General features: G+C 48.7%; 1 long non-coding RNA gene across 1 annotated transcript; it reads right to left on the reverse strand.

Moving 5' to 3' along the window:
* Positions 1-5,640: 5,640 nt before the first annotated feature.
* LOC308626812 lies at positions 5,641-16,923 on the reverse strand. The gene is made up of 3 exons (XR_014017304.1): positions 15,886-16,923; positions 9,259-9,381; positions 5,641-6,790 (listed from the first exon to the last, which is right to left on the reverse strand). It is a non-coding gene; the product is annotated as an uncharacterized lncRNA (long non-coding RNA).
* Positions 16,924-17,451: the final 528 nt, after the last annotated feature.

The following is a 17,451-nucleotide window of genomic DNA, read 5'->3' on the forward strand; positions in this document are numbered from 1 at the left end:
TGAATCAGACAAAAGGGTCTGAGCTCACAGAGCCTTAGGGAGGAAGACAGATAACAACTGAATCATCCCATAAAGGTACAACTCTGATAAGTGCCATGAAGGGTATAGAATAGAGGGTTTATACCTAACCTGCAGGGTCAGAAAAGGCTTCTCAAGAGAGGTGAGCTTTGAGCTGAGATCTGAAGGATGAGTAGGAGTTACTCAGGTGATGAGGGGAACACCCAGAGCCTGTGGAAGAGAAAGTGTGGCAAGAAGAAGTGGTGAAAATCAGAGTATCTTGTATCAGTCAGCTACTGCCATGAAACAAGCAACCACAAAAACCTCAGTGGCATCACCAAGAAGCATTGGTTTCTCATGTGTTTTCAGATTGGCTGATCTTGGCTGGACTCACCTAGGCTTCTCAGCTTCAAGCTGCCAGTTGGACAGGGCTTAGCTCCCAAACATAGGTTGTGGTCCAGTTGGCTCCATTCATGTGTGTTCACTCTGGGTGGGAGCCAGGCTGAAGGGGCAACAGCTATTCAGGGAAAGCTCTTCAATCAGTGGTAACTGACACACAAGAGGACAAGTGGAAACATGCAATGCCTCTTAAGCCCTGGGGTCAGAATTGCCCGCTGTCATTTCTGCCCACTTTTTTTTTTTACTATTAATTTTTATTGGAGTATAGTTGCTTTACAATGTTGTGTTAGTTTCTACTGTACAGTGAAGTGAATCAGCTGCACATATACATATATCCCCTCTCTTTTGGATTCCTTCCCATTTAGGTCACCACAGAGCATTGAGTTCCCTGTGCTATACAGTTGGTTCTCATTAGTTATCTGTTTTATACATAGTAGTATATGTATGTCAATCCCAATCTCCCAGTTCATCGCACCCTCCCCCCACACCTTGGTATCCATATGTTTGTTCTCTACTTCTATGTCTCTATTTCTGCTTTGCAAATAAGTTCATCTGTACCATTTTTCTAGATTCCACATATAAGCAATATTATACAATATTCGTTTTTCTCTTTCTGACCTACTTCACTCTGTATGACAGTCTCCAGGTCCATCCATGTCTCTGAAAATGGCACAATTCCATTCCTTTTTATCATTTCTACCCGCTTTTGATTGGTTGAGGCAGGTCACATGACCAAGCCCAAGGACCAAGGTCAGGGAAGTTACCTTAATCTTAGATGAGTGCAACCACCAAGACACAAGGCAAAGAGCACGGATACAGGGGTGTGAAGGTTTGGGGTTCGATAATTCAATCTACCACAGGGCAAGAGCAGAAAATAATGACTGAGACCTTGAGACAAACTGAGGTGGAGAAGACCTCACAGGTCTATTGAAAATTTTTGGTCTTTCTCGTAAGAACAATGGAAAGCTATTGGAAATATATGTAGCATGACAGTGATTTGGACTCTGAAGTCACCCTCTGGCTGCCGTAAGGAAGCAGATTGGACAAGGACACGAAATGATAAAAATTCCACATGTCTGATAGCTTTCAATCCTGCGTGTGTTTGAATGTGTGTGAGTGTGTGCTTATGCTGCTACATTTACATACCCAGTTCTTTCTTGGAGAGGTGATGCCCTAGGATTTATCATTGCACACATCTGAAGAGCAGCTCATCTGTACATTGACTGGTACAGCAATTCTACTGCTCCATCTCTCAAGCTCCCTGAGATTCACACTTTTACAGCACGGAGAGCAGGAAGATTTCCACATGTTTTACAAGTGTCAATTTATTTCACTCCCGAGAGGTGTCTCCCTTATTGTTGTAATCGCCATCATAACAATACCAGTTTCCAAACATCTTGTACTTTAAGTTTGCAGAGGATTTTATCCACAGGCTCCAGGGGATAGGACAGGAAGCTTCAGCCCCGTTTGATAGATGCTGAGGGTTGGAGAGGTTGTCTGGCCGACTTGTTCACAATATCAAGAATAGATGAATCTGAAGCCAGTTATTTGCACTCAAAACCCATAGCTAGCTTTTCAGCCAGTTCCCCTGTCTGACCTGGTCATGATATCCTGATCAGTAAGTCCAGCCAATGCTGTTTTTCTAAGACTGTTTGACCAGATGGGGCAGCGACTACCCCAAGAGGTAGGTTCAGAAACGGGTCTGAACCCAAGTCCCGGGGTTTCTCCAAACAGCTACAAACATTCCTGAAAGCCCCTGGCTTCCCTCAGTCAAGAGAAACAGCCATCTGAAGGGTAATCAGCCAGAAAAACCTGTTTGCCAGCAAAATTTCACCATTTTCACAAAGAGATGGGCTGTGTGATTTGAACAGCCATCAGCCTGAGTGTCAAGGAATACAGTCTGACTTTCTTGCATCACTACGGAACCACACCTCAGACTCGATGGCTTAAGTCTGCACTGGGCCCACCGTGGGGAAGAAACATGGTGGGGAGAAAGGATCACACATTGTCGAGCACAGAAAACAAGCGTGCACAGCAGGACTGCAGGTTTGCAAGGCTGGAGTGAAAACTCAAGCTGTTTGCCTCTTGTCAGCGTTTTTGAATGGGAAGGCAAGATTTACTGCTAGCATTGGAAGATGGCTTTTTACAGCCATCGCAAATGGATTGGAGACGGCAGAGCAGTAGACTGCCCTGACCACGGAGGGACTGTAGAAGGCTCGTTTAAAGACCTAGCCAACATCACAGGCACAGTAAAGTGGCGGTCCTTGCCAGCGAAGAGGACCGAGAATTCGGCTGGAACCTTTGGGGGCCAGCACCCTTAAACACATAGCCAAATTGCCGAGGGTTTCAAGATGTAAATGTTTTCAGTACACTTGCTCAGCCTGGCAGTTTCTGTCCATTTAGCAAGATCTGTCTGCAGTGTAGGCAAAAGTCTTGAGGTCCAGTTGATGGGGGACTGCATTTATTATTGATAAAGGTGAAGGAAAAATGGCTTGTGTCTGGGTAACACCTGGACCAACAGATTTACTGTTTACACAGCAGATATGTGTAATTTACCCCAAGCTGCCACATGCTACTATTTCCCTGTGGATTACCCATTTTTGTCTAGCTTAGTCTCTCTTTTTTGATAGGCTGGTTCCTTACATGTTGAATGAAATATAAATTATTAAAAGACATTCCGCGTATATTAATTTATTTAAAAAGGAATCCTGAAAAAGTATATTCTGGCATGAATCATATATTTCACAAAACAAAAGAAAGTGATGCACCAGTCAAAACTATACATACACTTATATATATATATGTATACACACACGTATATTAATATAACTAGGATACATGTTGTTACCATGGTGACTTATGAGAAGAGGAAGTAGGAGAGAGTTATAGGAGAGAGAATCACTTTTCACCCTACCATTTTGTACCTCTTACATTTGATACCCTGTACATATACACACAACCTACTCAAAAGGAAACAATACTTTTATTTCTTTTAACGATATGTATAACATATCGTTATACATATCGGGAACAAAAGGAAAGTGATTATTATTAGAGTTGTTATTAAGTTTTTCTCTAGATTTCAGATTTATCCCATGAGCATATTTTTTTTAAATGTGCTTCTTTATTAATGGGTAATACATCCATAAGTGACACACTTCCAAATAGTTTACAGTTGAAAGTAGGTTCACCTCCAGTTCTGGTTTCCAAGTTCAATTCCCCATAGGAAACCAGTGTCTCTAGAGAAATATTTATGTGAAAATAATAGTGAGGGTTTTATTTGGAACATGGGTCCCGTGTCAGCTTGGGAAATATGGTGATGAGAATATATATGAAAAGGGGTATACGTGTGTGAGGAGGTGAGGGTGAGATTTGTAAATACTTAAAGGTAGTTCAGGCCTGAGGATCTGTACACCCGGGGCAGCCCCGCCGTCACCACTGACGCACCTTCAGGCTCAGCTCTGCGGGGGACCAACACCCATTGCTCTGCAAGCCAGGACAAAGGCAAGCTGAGCTGGTCCCCAGCATATGGAGGGTGGGTGGGCATGAGAGCGTTTGCCTGGGAGGGAACCCAAGACTGAACAGCTTCCACTGCCTTCCTTCTGGTTTCTTTTTTTCTTTCCCCCTCTATATACAAGTGATTAATACCTTGCAAAAAGGCACAGACACACCTTCCCCCCAGCAAGGGAGCCCCTGCCAGATTCCCTAGCCTTAATTCTGCTGTGAACACTCATGGGGGGAGGGGTGAAGAATAAATCCCCTCCTTCAAGAAGCAGACCTGAGGGCAATGTGGTTTGTTTAAAATCTCCCGTTGGCTCTGATGGAGTGAGTACTTTAAAATGAAAAGCGAAAAAAACAAAAACAAAAACAATTCGCTTTTCCCTGAGGCAGCTTCCGGTTTGTAAACCTCTCTGCACAGGACTCTCCCAAATGGACACAGCTGTGGCAGAATCTTCCTTTCCTTCTCCCAGCATCGGTGAACAGTTGGGAGGTGGGGGGATAGGGGGGAGAGAGAGAGGGGGTCCGATGGATCAACATTTTCAGAGAGTTTCACAGGCTCCTTTTTCATTTGGTTCGCAAGAGGCATCCTGACTGAATTAGGAAATAAATTCCTTACACCTGAAACTAACACAATATTATAAATCAACTATACTCCCATAAAATTTTTTTTAAAAAGAAAGAGAAGGAAGCAATTCCCGATGATGTTGTGCACACCCCTGGATTAGAAACGGACTGACCACCGAGAGTACAGGAAGAAATTCCTGGCACATTTGTTTGTAAAGGTTATCACTTTTAATTTCCAGTTGAGTGCAGTTCAATTATATATCATATGTCAAATTCAACAGAAGAAATACATCATTTAGAAGTGTGAAAATTTAGATAGTGGACGGTGTCTACTCAGACCTTAGCGTTTAGTGATGTGGTGTCCTCTCGAGAAATTTGGGAGTATTTCACATAATAAATGAAGAAGAAATGAAAGAAATGAAATATCACTGGTGTGCAAACCCCTAATGAAATAATGGATCCATCCTACAAACAGTCATCCGCAGCTACTCATAAACCAAGAAGAAAGACAAGTGGGACTTCCCTGATGGTGCAGTGGTTAAGAATCCGCCTGCCAATGCAGGGGACACAGTTTCGAGCCCTGGTCTGGGAAGATCCCACATGCCGTGGAGCACCGAAGCCCGTGTGCCACAACTACTGAGCCTGTGCTCTAGAGCCAACGAGCCACAACTAGTGAGCCCGTGTGCCACAACTACTGAAGCCTGCACGCCTAGAGCCAGTGCTCTGCAACAAGAGAAGTCACTGAATAAGAAGCCAGTGCACCACAACTAAGAGTAGCCCCCGCTCGCTGCAACTAGAGAAAGCCCGTGTGCAGCAACAAAGACCCAACACAGCCAAAAATAAAAATAAAATAAAGAAAACTTAAAAAAAAAAAGAAAAACAAGTGACATTGCAAGTCTTTTGATGGAAGTACACACCACCAGGAATTCCCTGGCGGTCCCGTGGTTAGGTCTCTACGCTTCCACTGCAGGGGGCACGGGTTCCATCCCTGGTCAGGGAGATCCCACAAGCCGCACAGCGTGGCCAAAAATAAATAAATAAATAAAAAGTAAAAGTGAAAAAAACAAAAAAGAAGAAGTACATACCGCCATCCATGAAGGCGATTTGCCAAAAGAATCAACTCTGAAGCTCATCAAACATCTCTTTCTAACCACTAGTCTATAGGCAATACAGGGGACAGAGAAACACAACAAATGACACTACAGGGATGCAAATGGCAGCAGCCAGAATGATTCCATTATTTCTATTCACAATTTTTACAGGGAAAAGAAATGGGAAGTGGATGTAAGAGATATATAATCAAAAACAATGTAGACACATTGCCTGTAACCTAACTGGAACAAACCAACTGTGATAAAATAAGAAGAATGGAGACGACTGGGAACTACTGAGTACTAACTGGGTATTTCATAAGATTACCCAGTAATTGCTTTTGGGGTGTGTGTGTGATAACAGTCTTGTAGTTGTTTTTTAAAATTTTTATTCTTATTTTTTGGAGATACACACCGAAGTATTTACAAATGAAATGATATGGTGTCTGCATTTGCATTAAAACAATCCAGTGAGGGTACGTAAATGAAACAAGATGGGCCATGAGTTGATAATTATTGAAGTGGTGGTGGGTATATAGGAATTCCTTCTACCAGTTGCTGTACTCTTTTACGTTGGAAATGTTTCAGTAAAAAAAAGTTTGGAGGGAATTCCCTGGTGGTCCAGTGTTTAGGGCTCTGCTCTTCCACTGCAGGGGGTGTGGGTTCTATCCCTGGTCGGGGAACTAAGATCCCACAAGCTGAGCAGCATGGCCAAATTAAAAAGAAAAAAAAAATATTTGGAGACCGCTAGCCCGGACCATGAAAACCAACAGACATATGACCCTTACTCTGACCAAATGGCGCCAAGGAGAAGGTTGGCTGAGGAGGAGTGAAGAAATCTAATGTTTATTGGGTACAAATTCTGTGCCAAGCATTAGAATAAATTCTCTCTCCTGAGTGATTTTGTCTTTCCTGTTCATCAATTGTGGGCAACTGATCTGCTTGGCTCCATTTTACAGATGAGGAAACTGAGGCCCAGAGAGCCAAAGTGACTTGCCATATGATGCCAAGACAAGACTAGGCGCTGATGAGCTAGGACATCTAGCCATTAGGATTTTTTTTTCTCTGTGACCTTGGACAATTACTTTTCCTCTCTGGGCCTCAGTTTCCCCAGTCTTAGAAGACTGAGCTAATGATTCATAGGGTAAAGTTTACTCTTTGGTGTTCTTCTGCCACTCCTCCATCACCTTCCTGTTTCTTCCTTTCTTCTGTCTTCCCAGGAATGTGTCAGAGGCAGCCTGGTATGGAAGAAAGAGAAATTGAGTCCTGGGTTCAAATTCTAATTCTGCCTTATGCAGACCTTGGTAAGTCACTTAACCTCTCTCAGCCTCACCTTCCCCAACAATAAAATAGGGACGAAAATAAGAACTACCTAGAATGATGGAGATGGTAGACAAAGAGTGCCCAGCTCAGAATCCAGGATTGTGTTCAAGTAAAGGTGGGTCTCCCGCACCTGTCTTCTCTCTCACACTTCCTTTAAAAATGAAGCCCCCAGGAATGCCCTGGCAGTGCAGTGGTTAGGACTCCGAGCTTCCACTGCAGGGGGCACGGGTTCGACCCCTGGTCTGGGAACTAAGATCCCGCATGCTGTGTGTTCAGTGTGGCCAAAAAAATAAACAAAAATAAAATAATAAAAAATAAAATAAAAATGAAGCCCCCTCCCATCTGCCATTCACAACTCCCTTTTCTGATTTATTTTTTTCCACATGACTCATCACCACTAAACATTTATTTTTCCTCTTTATTTTGTTTCTCATTATTCTCTCCCACATTAGCAGGTCCTTGGGGGCAATTATTTTTATGTGCTAGGCTCGCTGCTATATCCTTAGACCGAGATGCATATGGGCCCTTGGTAAACATTTGCTAAGGAATGAATGAGTTGAGTGAATGGATATTAGAGCCTGTAATGGGACCTTTAAATAAGGTCCACTGCAGGTCAAGAACAGGGCACAGGTCTTGCACAGAGTAGCTGGTCCATAAATACTTTTGTTCTCCTTTTACTGGGACCCCAGAATCTGCTGAGGTTACCTTATTCAACGTTAAGCTACACTCCATTTACCTGAGGGCGTTCTGACAGTTTCCAGCTTTCTTGTTTCTGGTTATCCCCTAAATAAGCCTCCAAGTGCCTGTCCCAGTAGCTCAGAGTTCTTTGCACTGTATTTCACCGAGGACAGTGACAGCTACTGTCCTGGGGCCATTTGCAACTTCCCTGATCATAGAGGTTTGACTAAGTGCTTTGTTTAAAGGCAGAAAATGCATCAGCTCAGTGTCTTAACCCTTACGAAGGGGTTACCCAATGCTAAGGTCGGACTTGTCCACAGACCCTTTGGGGCAAAAGAGCTGTGCAGGAGTTATGGTGCTGGTGGAGAGGAAAGGGCAGCGATCTTTTGTCTAGGTGGGAAAGCTGAGGTTTTAGAGTGGGCAGAGCTGCCTAGAACATCACCCCAGAGGTGGAGCGTGGGTGTGTAGGATGGAGGCATTGCTGAACACTCTGGGGAGAAAATTCCCTTCTCTGAGCCAAAGCATCCCAAGCCAGACCTCGCTCCCCTCTGGGCCTATTGAGAAATATTCCCTGAGATGTGGTTGATAATGTCTTTCCTTTCTGCCTGAGCTCGTGGGATCTGTAGATTGCGCCGGCTTTCAAAGCTATGGCTCTTTCCCAGGAGAACCTTCCTCAGAGACCAAGAGCCCAATTCATTCCCTCTACACTTCAGCGGTTCTTACCCTGCTGTCCTCCAATGAACTCTTACAGGGGTGTTCCCGAATAGAATTCAGGCATCTGTGAACTTGGATGATTCGTAGTGAAATCAGTATTTTCTTCCATTATGCACATAGGTGACCACCCACGGGAAGACTCACACTGGCTATGACTTGGTCACCAAAAGAATCACAGGTATTTTCATAATTGCGTTACAGGTGTAACTGAGATCCCCAAATGTTGTTTTGCTCATCCCGACTTCAAAGTCACAATATCGGGCTTCCTTGGTGGCGCAGTGGTGGAGAGTCCGCCTGCCGATGCAGGGGACACAGGTTCGTGCCCCGGTCTGGGAAGATCCCACATGCCGCGGAGCGGCTGGGCCCGTGAGCCATGGCCGCTGAGCATGCGCGTCCGGAGCCGGTGCTCCACAACAGTGAGAGGTCACAACAGTGAGAGGCCCGTGAACCACACACACACAAAAAAAGGTACACTATCAGAGCCATGGCTAGATTGTGTGATTTAATGCGTTTGTAAGGAGCATATATGTTACTATATATATTTATTTAGTAACTATGTTACTATTATATTTTTAATATTGCTTTTATTTAAAATTGTAATCCTATGTCTTATAAAAAGAGAATTCCAAGGCGGTATCCACAGGCTTCATGAAACTGCCCAAAGGCTCTGTGGCCCAAAAAGGTGGTGAAGCCGTTCTTGGTGATGGAGAAAACAAAGGGAGGGTTTGAGCCATGATCCTGAGGCTCAGGGAAGAGCAGAACCTGGAAACCCCAAATCAGAGCACAGGATGCTTGATGCTGCGGTATCATTAAAAAGCTCTAGGAAAGCATGCTGAGCAGTGCTCATCCAAAGCATCAAAAGGGGTACGAGGGTGGCAGCTGAACATAGCTTTATATGGAACTATAAATCCCCGAGGAAGAGAACCATTCCCCTTTCAATTCTTTTTCGGACCTTCGGACTAAGTCCAGGCTCAGATGAGCGCCCACCTACCTGTCTCGATCACCCTCCTAACAATCACTGCAGCATCAGCAAAGCGAGAGCGAACCTCCAGCTCAGAGCCTTGTAATGTTGCTTCCTTTCCACCGCTCACCATTTTCCGGGTTCCTTCTACTGCTGGGAAGTGAGACACAAGTTTGACTCACGGTATCCAGATAAAGATTTCATTTTCAACAAGTTAGGTGTTTTGAAAAAGTGAGTAGATGTGGACTTCCCTGGCGGTCCAGGAGTTAAGACTCCATGCTTCCACCGCAGGAGGCACAGGTTCCATCCCTGATCAAGGAACTAAGATCCCGTATGCCACACAGTGTGGCCAAAAAAAAAAAGTAAGTAGATGACTGAAATATATGTTAAGGAAATCACTGTGAAGGTGAAACCAAGGTATATAAAAAGATGTCCCTCCTCAGCCACTCCCAATTTTACCAGTAATGGAATGGAGGCCAGATACTTGCCCAGTGCCTGCTAATTCTCAGGCAAAGTGCCTGGCTTTCCCCTGTGGCTTCTCTGGCAGCCCGTGGCCTGCAATCTGCTCCTTCTCTACCTCCTAGACCTCTGTGGGGCTGAGGGGAGAAAGTCGGAGACTCCAAGTTCCCAGCATGGGTGTCAAACATGCCTTCTGAGTGCCCTGGCTCCAGGGTCCCCCGTCCTGAAGGACCCAGCTGAGTGGGCCTTTCATCGGCCTCTGAGAGGTGGCAACAAGTGTTGAGGCAGGATGCCTGCTGCCCACTGCCCCCACTTCTGCAGACCTGGCCAAGTGCTGGGAGGACTGGAAGCAAGATTCCAGAGGCATCTGGATATTATCAGTCACTCAACTGTCTGGCCAGTAGGCTGTGGTGGGGCTGGTGGCAGGGGGCAGAAACTGGCTGGAGGGCAAAGCTAGGAATCCCACACAGATTCCTGGGGCCAGACCCAGCTCCCGGCGGGAGGGAGGAGGGTGGCTGTGATGGACCGGCTGCAAACCCTGCACCCTGCCCAGCCCTCGTTAGGCGGTAGCACCAAAGGGATCAGAAAGTCAAATGATGACATTTGTCTGATAGAGGAAACAGACAAGGTGGGAGGGGGTTGGTGGGCAGTGGGGAGGAGAGCCCTTGAGGACAGCAACAGGGAAGGGGGGTGGGAGGAGGCGGGCAGAGCTTGCCCTCTGGTCCACTTGAAGATTCCTGCTTCAAAACTAACCCTGATGGCTTCCAGACAAGTCGGCACCAAGGGTCATTTCTGGAGGCTGTAAGTGTTGCCAATGGCAGCTGTAAGGACAGGTGTAAATCTGTCCCTGCATTCCTCCCCATTCCCCCTCCCAGCTTTCTGCACCTGAAGCAGGTCCCCTCTATAACTACAAGCCCACTCAGGAGGCCTAAACACACAAACACACACACACACACACATCCACATGAGCACGCATGCCCACAGTTAATGCTTGGCCTGCCTTGGAGGGGTACAATTTTTTTTTTTTTTTTTAGTGCTCCTTTAAAGCAAACTCTATCAGCTGTTTGTTAAAGCAAAGCAAACACAAGCCTTGCAAGAAGACCAAGAAGAAGCAGCAGGAAGAGGAGGAAGAAAAAGGAAAAGACATCCTTTTATTTGCTACCATGAAGATGTCCTTTTAAAATACCTTTCTCGGGCTTCCCTGGTGGCGCAGTGGTTGAGAGTCTGCCTGCCGATGTGGGGGACACGGGTTCGTGCCCCGGTCCGGGAAGATCCCACATGCCGCGGAGCAGCTGGGCCCGTGAGCCATGGCCGCTGAGCCTGCGCGTCCAGAGCCTGTGCTCCGCAACGGGAGAGGCCACTACAGTGAGAGGCCCGCGTACCGCAAAAAAAAAAAAAAATAATAATAATAAAATAAATAAAATAAAATAAAATACCTTTCTCAGCAGACTGGGAGGCCAGTAAGGGAAGAAGCAGGACCAGAGGGAAGATGAGCCCCGGTTTATTTGAACTAGTTGGGGTGATGCTTCGGGGAGGGGGGAAACGTCACCTTAACCAGGCTCCTCTCTAGTATCTAACCGCCCTCCTCATCTCTCACCACCTTCCCCTGGTTAAACAAAGATCTGCTTTCCCAGGAGTAGCTGGGGACGTTCCCCATCCCCCCCCCATCCTCCTCCAGAGGGAGCAGCTAAGAAATTGCATGCCCAGCCCCTCTCCATCTCGCCCAGTGCACTCTTGAGAATCTGGAGAATCTGGCGGAATGTTTCCTCTTCTTGGCCAACTGGACCCTACCAACCAAACCTTCCTTGTGGGTTTGAGTGACTATGTGTTGGGGGGAGAAGAGAGGCTTCCATGCCCAGCCGATGGCAGAGAGAGAAACACACTGTCTTTTTCCGCACTGACTCGGAAGCTCTCAGCCACACATTACCCCACCCCTACCCCAAAGGCCTTGTAGGGGGCCCCTGGAAACCCCTAATGAATGATAACTTATCTCCTAAATTGCTGTATCTGATGCTTCGTATGGTGTGAAAACCACCTTCCCTTAAGGCTGGAGGCTACTTCAGGAATTGGTCAGTTGGAGTAGCTCAATCATGATTGAATGGAGGCATTTATACTGTGCTAGATAATCTTGTAGCAAGTTAAGGCGTATGTTGGGAGAGGGGGCCAGGGCGTGTGGCTGGGCTGCCCCAGACCTCACTGGGCTATCATTTCCCCACTGTCTCTCTTCTCTCTCCTTTGGGGCATTCCTTTTCCATGCTCTTTCCTCCTGTCCCACCTTTTCCTCTGTGGTTCGTTCTCTGTGCTTCTAGTTGCTTTTCTCTTTGTCTCCTGAGTTTATCTCTCTGCCTCTCCCAGTCTCTCCAGGCGACTAAGGGTCTCTGTCTATCTCTCGGTGTCTGTCTGTCTCCCTCTGTTTTCTCCTTCCTCCCTTCTCCCCAAGTGTCCCCTCTCTCGTTTTCACTCTCTCCACACTCCCTGTCGTCATCTTTCTGCATCTCTCCAACTTTCCTTTCTCATCACTCTCCTTCCCCACCCGCTCTCAGTCTCGGAAGGAGTGGTCCCATTGTCCTTGAGGATTGAGGAAGGGGATGGTGGAGTCCTGCTGCTGACTACAAATTGGGCAGCTGCGGTCTGGGCCTGAGAGTCTGGGGTCATCAGCCATACACAGCTGTGCTGAGAGCCACGAGGCGTCCAGGACCCCTCCCAGGAGCCTGAAATCCCTTCCAGCCCCGGCCACAGGCAGCCCCCTCCCCATTTACAGAGCTCCTTGTCCTGGGGTTCTGCCCAAGGATGCTCCAGGCACCCAATCACGTTCCTTCATTTTCCACAAGTGCTATTCCCTCCGTAGATCTGACAGACATTTTTTCTCAGGTCAGGAGATGGAAATGGCCTGGGGCAGATGCAGCGGCGGGGCTGGGGGTGGGGGTGGAAAAGGCATTGGACCCCAAGTCAGGACACCTGGTCTCCAAGCCCTACTGGGACCTGAACTCCAATGCAAGGGAAGAAAGGGAGCACTGTCTCTCTTGGATCACTTGCAGTTTTGAGATCCTGAGATTTGGGAAAGGAGCCCACAGCGGCACTTAACCTGGATTGGGAGGCTTGAGGAAGGCTCTCACTGTAGGATCAACTTGGGAGGAGGACAAGGAATGGGGCTTCAGGCTGAGCTGGAAACGGAACTGGGTAAGAGAGCAATGCTAATAGAGAGAGGGCTTAATATATGCTAGGTAGTCTTCTAAGAAAAAGAATATGTTCTTAAGGATACTCTAAATATATACAGTATATATTTTTAGTATATGTGTGATGTACTAAGTATATATACCCTGAGTCAATACTTTTAGTAAATATATAATATATACTAAGTATATACTAATTGTATCTATTATATAGAGATAGTTATCTATAAAGAGATATAGATATATAGATTGTTATATGATATATAGAGAGAGGGACAGAGAGATTAGGGTGCCCAAACAGCTAATGCTTAATGAGCACTTACTATGTGCCAGGGGTTAGACTGAGTGCTGTACACACGTGATCTCATTTACTCCTTGCCTTGGTCCTCTGTGGCAGGACCTATTATCCCCAGTTTTCAGAGGGGGCAACTGAAGCTCAGAAGAGTTAAGGGACTCCTCCAAAGCTCCAAGGCTCTAACAGGCCCCCTTTTAAAGCTCAGTAGGAGGTGTGCCAACACTTTGCTGGAACGCACCTTGTCTGAGGCCGCAAATGTACCAAGGCCAGCAGCAATTACAGTGGAGGGGGCAGCCCCACAGACAACCAGTCCTCCCCACACCGGAGCGCGCACCTGCTGGCTAGGACCTGGATTGCCCTCGCCTCCAGGTAGCCGAGCACACCCACGTGGCCAACTGAGCCCCACCAGTCTGTAGGTCACGCCTGGGGGAGACTGGGGTCGTGGAAGTGGATAACAGTCCTCGGAGAGGGGGAGCGGGAGAGGGAGAGGGGGAGCGGGAGAGGGCGGGCGGCCGTGGTTCCAGTCTTGACTCCCCTCCACACACGGGAACCGCTATCCCGCCACCCCCAATCCGTTGGCCATTCCTCCTCTCCCAACTGTTTCGTCTGTCGCTTCTCTGATCTGAAAGGGGCGGAGAAACTGAGGTCCAAAGCAGTTTGCGCCGAGCGCGTGCGCCAAGCTCGCCAAGCTCTTGCGTGCGCGCCTGGCAGGGACTTGGCGAGCGGAAACCACAGTCCCTGGCCTCCCGCGAGGGGCAGGAAGCGAATGCCAAGCGCGGCGTGGGCACCTCGGGGCCTTGAGCGAAGCCGAAGTCGGTGAAGCGGGCAAAGGAAGAAAGAAAAAACGCGGTTCCGGACTGCTGTTTGGAACGCAGGCATTCATCGAATCATCCACTGGGGTCTGCTCCTAGGACCCCGTGGATGCGGCTTGGGGAGGGGCTGGGCGGGCGGGCGGCGGAGCAGGGAGGGCATGGAATCGGATCGAGTTTGCTTCTGTAGCTCGGATCCTGGCGCTTGGCGGCAGCTGGATGTCAACCCGGCTCCAAGCCTCGAGATGTGAACAGCTACCTGGACAAGTGGAAGAAAGTGGGAGAGATTCTGGCCTCAACTTCCGAGTCCGGATTCCAGGGGGAGGAGGGGAGAAACAGAAAGACTGGTGGGTGGGAGACCAAAGTGGAGACTGAGCTCGAAAGACCAAGAAAGAGGGAAAGAAGTACAGAGTCCGAGAGAGATTCGGGCCTTAGCTCTAAGCTGGAGGAGGCAACGCGATTCTGGCGACCCTCTTCCTGTACATAAATATTCGGTGCCAGGCCAGCAGGACCTCTGAGGACCCCCTGAGCTCTTGGCGGGATCAAGGGGCAGGCACCGAATGCCTGGTTCGGGGTGAAACCCTTAGCTGTGCCTCCCCTTTGCTGTGTGACTCTAGGAAAATCACTCCACGTCTCTGAGCCCCCAGTTCCACCCCTCTAGTTCAGAAAAGAGCACTGGCACGTGGCACAAAAAGACCTTGAAATAAGTGAGTTTATGATTGGTGTCTCCCATCCCTTCCCTCCAACAGAGCTGCTTTGGACGGAAACACCGGGATATTCGCTGCCTGGGTTACCGCAGCGTGACTGGAGGAGGTGCTGGAGGAACAAAGTAAGGCAGGTACACAGCAGGCGCTCAATAGTTGCTTGTGTGCTGCAGGCGTGCCTCAGTCCTAAGCCCTCATCGCATGGGGACACGGGTCACCGGTCACCGGAGCCTTTCAAAGCCACGCATTATCTCAGAGGGTTCTCCTAACCGCAGCCAGGAGCCCGGATCCTAGGTGACCCAAGGATGAAGCGTCGTGTACCCAGGAACACACAGCAGGCCAAGGGCTCCAAAGCCCGTGCTCATTTCCACCCTGTCTCCCCAAGTCAGCGCTTCTTGGCATCCCCAGCGCCGTTCCCAGACCACCCAGCCCCAGATCTGCTAGGCTGAGGCTTTGGAGGGAGACGTCCCAGAAGAAGAGCTTGGAGAGAGACGAAGCTGGGAGAGGGGTGGGAAACCCCGAGCAAAGTTCAGGAGAGGGGGCGAAGGTAAAGACCGAAAAGGGAAGAGAGAAGCGGAGGGAGGGAGACAGAAAAAGGGAGAGAGACGCGGAAAGCTAGAGCCCGAGGGAGCGCGGGAGCGCGCGAGCCCGCTCCGGGGCGCGGGGTGCTGGGCGCCGGGTGCAGGACAGCCCGAGGCGCCCAAGCCGGGTTCCCCGCCGTGCCCCACCCGGCCCAAAGGGGAGCGTCCCACCGACCAATTTGGCTTGCACAAAACCCGCGCCCCAGGGGTCTTTGCCAGGCCGCTGGGACTTGATTCATTTCTTGACTAATTAACTGGAAGCTACGTCGCCCCTTCTTTCAGGGCCCAATTAATTCGCCGCGGGCGGTGGGGCGGGGGCCTTGCGGCCGAGGCGCCCGCCTGGAGCCCCTTTGTGAAGGGCTGTCTGGACCATATTGATTCTACATGCACACACGTCCCCCTCCTTCCTTCGTACAAAAAAAAAAAAAAAAAGTCTTGAAAGCTCTGGATTTCGCAGTTTAAGAAGGTTTGTCAGACTCGGAAACCGCCATCCCCCCCCCCCATTGCATTTGCTTCCAGAAGGAAGGGGCCAAAGGATCAAAGCAGCTGCAGATCTGCCTGGGAAAGGTTTAAATGGAATGTCTCCTCCCAAAAGGGCAAAGAAGTACAGGAAACAGATCACCCCTCTGTACCTACCGTATGTATGAGCGGTGCACCTACGACCTTGTCGTTAAAAGCCAGACAAGAAGTTAGACCATCCCCAGGTTGAATCTCAGCTCCACGAGGGACTAACTAGCTGTAGGAGCTCGGGCAAGTCTGTATGTCTCTGCATGACTCAGTTTCCCCATCTGGGAAATGGACATCATTGAGAAGGCGCCCGCCTCCTCGGATTGTTGTATTTGGTGGGCTGACGTGTGGGAAAGCTCTTAGAACATTATCTTCCTCGTGGGTATTTCACAAATCTTCTCTCCAATAAATAGGATTTTTTTAACAAACCCATTTCGCAGATGAGGAACAAAGGGCTAAGGAGAGCGGACCGGCTGCAAAAAGATGTGGGTGTCTGATTCCAAGGCCGAGAAGCTCCAGAACGAAATTTACCAGAGCTTCGAGAGCGCTTGGCGCGCTGGCTGGGAGTGGAAAGCACCCTCCCGACCTAGTGTTCCCAGAGGCTCCCTCGTGGGAGGCTTGAGGCTTCTTCCCGTCCACCTACCGCCATCCTCGCTCCAGTTCGGTAACTTAAGCGGGGGAGCGGGAAACCCTAAATCCCGAAACCTTTTGGGTGCAGCAACGCGGCACCCAGCGCGCAGCAACGAGGGCGATTTCCGAGCGGTCGTCGAAATCGTCGAATCGATTGTATTGACCTCGCCGTGGGTCAGCTTGTCTCCTCTATTGATCAACCCAACGAAGTCTAGGACAAAAATATAGAGGGAAGGAAATCACAGCCGTCTTTGTAAAGCTGGTGGGAAGTGGGCTTGCCGCTGTGCGAGGGCGCGTGGGTGACTCAAGGCTGTCCCACCCCCTCGCAGCGAGTCGGCGGAATGAGGTTCTCACCCCACTGCCCTTTATTCGATCACTGATTCATTTTTTAGTTTGTTCTGTTTTTAAAAACAAAGAAACCAAACAAGAATTAAGTTTATTCAATCAAACAACATTTGATGAACACATCGCACGTGCCAGACTGCGCCGGGCATTGGGGTACTGAGGGGAGGGGTCTGCACAGAAACATAAAACCCTGGTGGGGGAGGGGTTGTAGAATCTTCTTTGCTGTCACTTTTTAGCAATGCGACCTTGGAGGAGACTCCCTAGCTCTCTGTTCCACAATTTCGGGTCTGTAAAGAGCAGCAGTGCTGCTCAGTCCTAGGTTAGATGTACCTGCTGAAAGGAAAAAAAAAAAAAAAAAACGGATCGGAGAGTCTAGAGGTTAGATCCCTCATCACAGCCCCAAGGCAAGGTCAGAGCTGGGACGAGCAGATCTGGGGATGGCCTTTGCAACCTCAGTGGGTATAAACTTCTGCTCCCCCTAAGCTGGCCCAGGATGACCACGCCCGGCCAGGTCAGTAGAGCCACCAGGATTTCCAGGGCTCCCAGACTCTGCCTCTTCCTGGGAGCGAAAATTCACCCAGACTTCCCTCTCCCCAGAGCGCAGAAGAGCTGGGGGCTGACTTTAGTTCAGCCTTCCTGCCCTAAGACCTGGAGCTTAAGCCCTCTCCCACACCACCTTTCCTGGGCCTTGACTTTCCTCATCTTTAAAATGGGAATTCT

Source organism: Mesoplodon bidens (genome assembly GCF_964165515.1).
Source record: "Mesoplodon bidens genome assembly, chromosome: 13".
Classification (NCBI taxonomy): Eukaryota; Metazoa; Chordata; class Mammalia; order Artiodactyla; family Ziphiidae; genus Mesoplodon; species Mesoplodon bidens.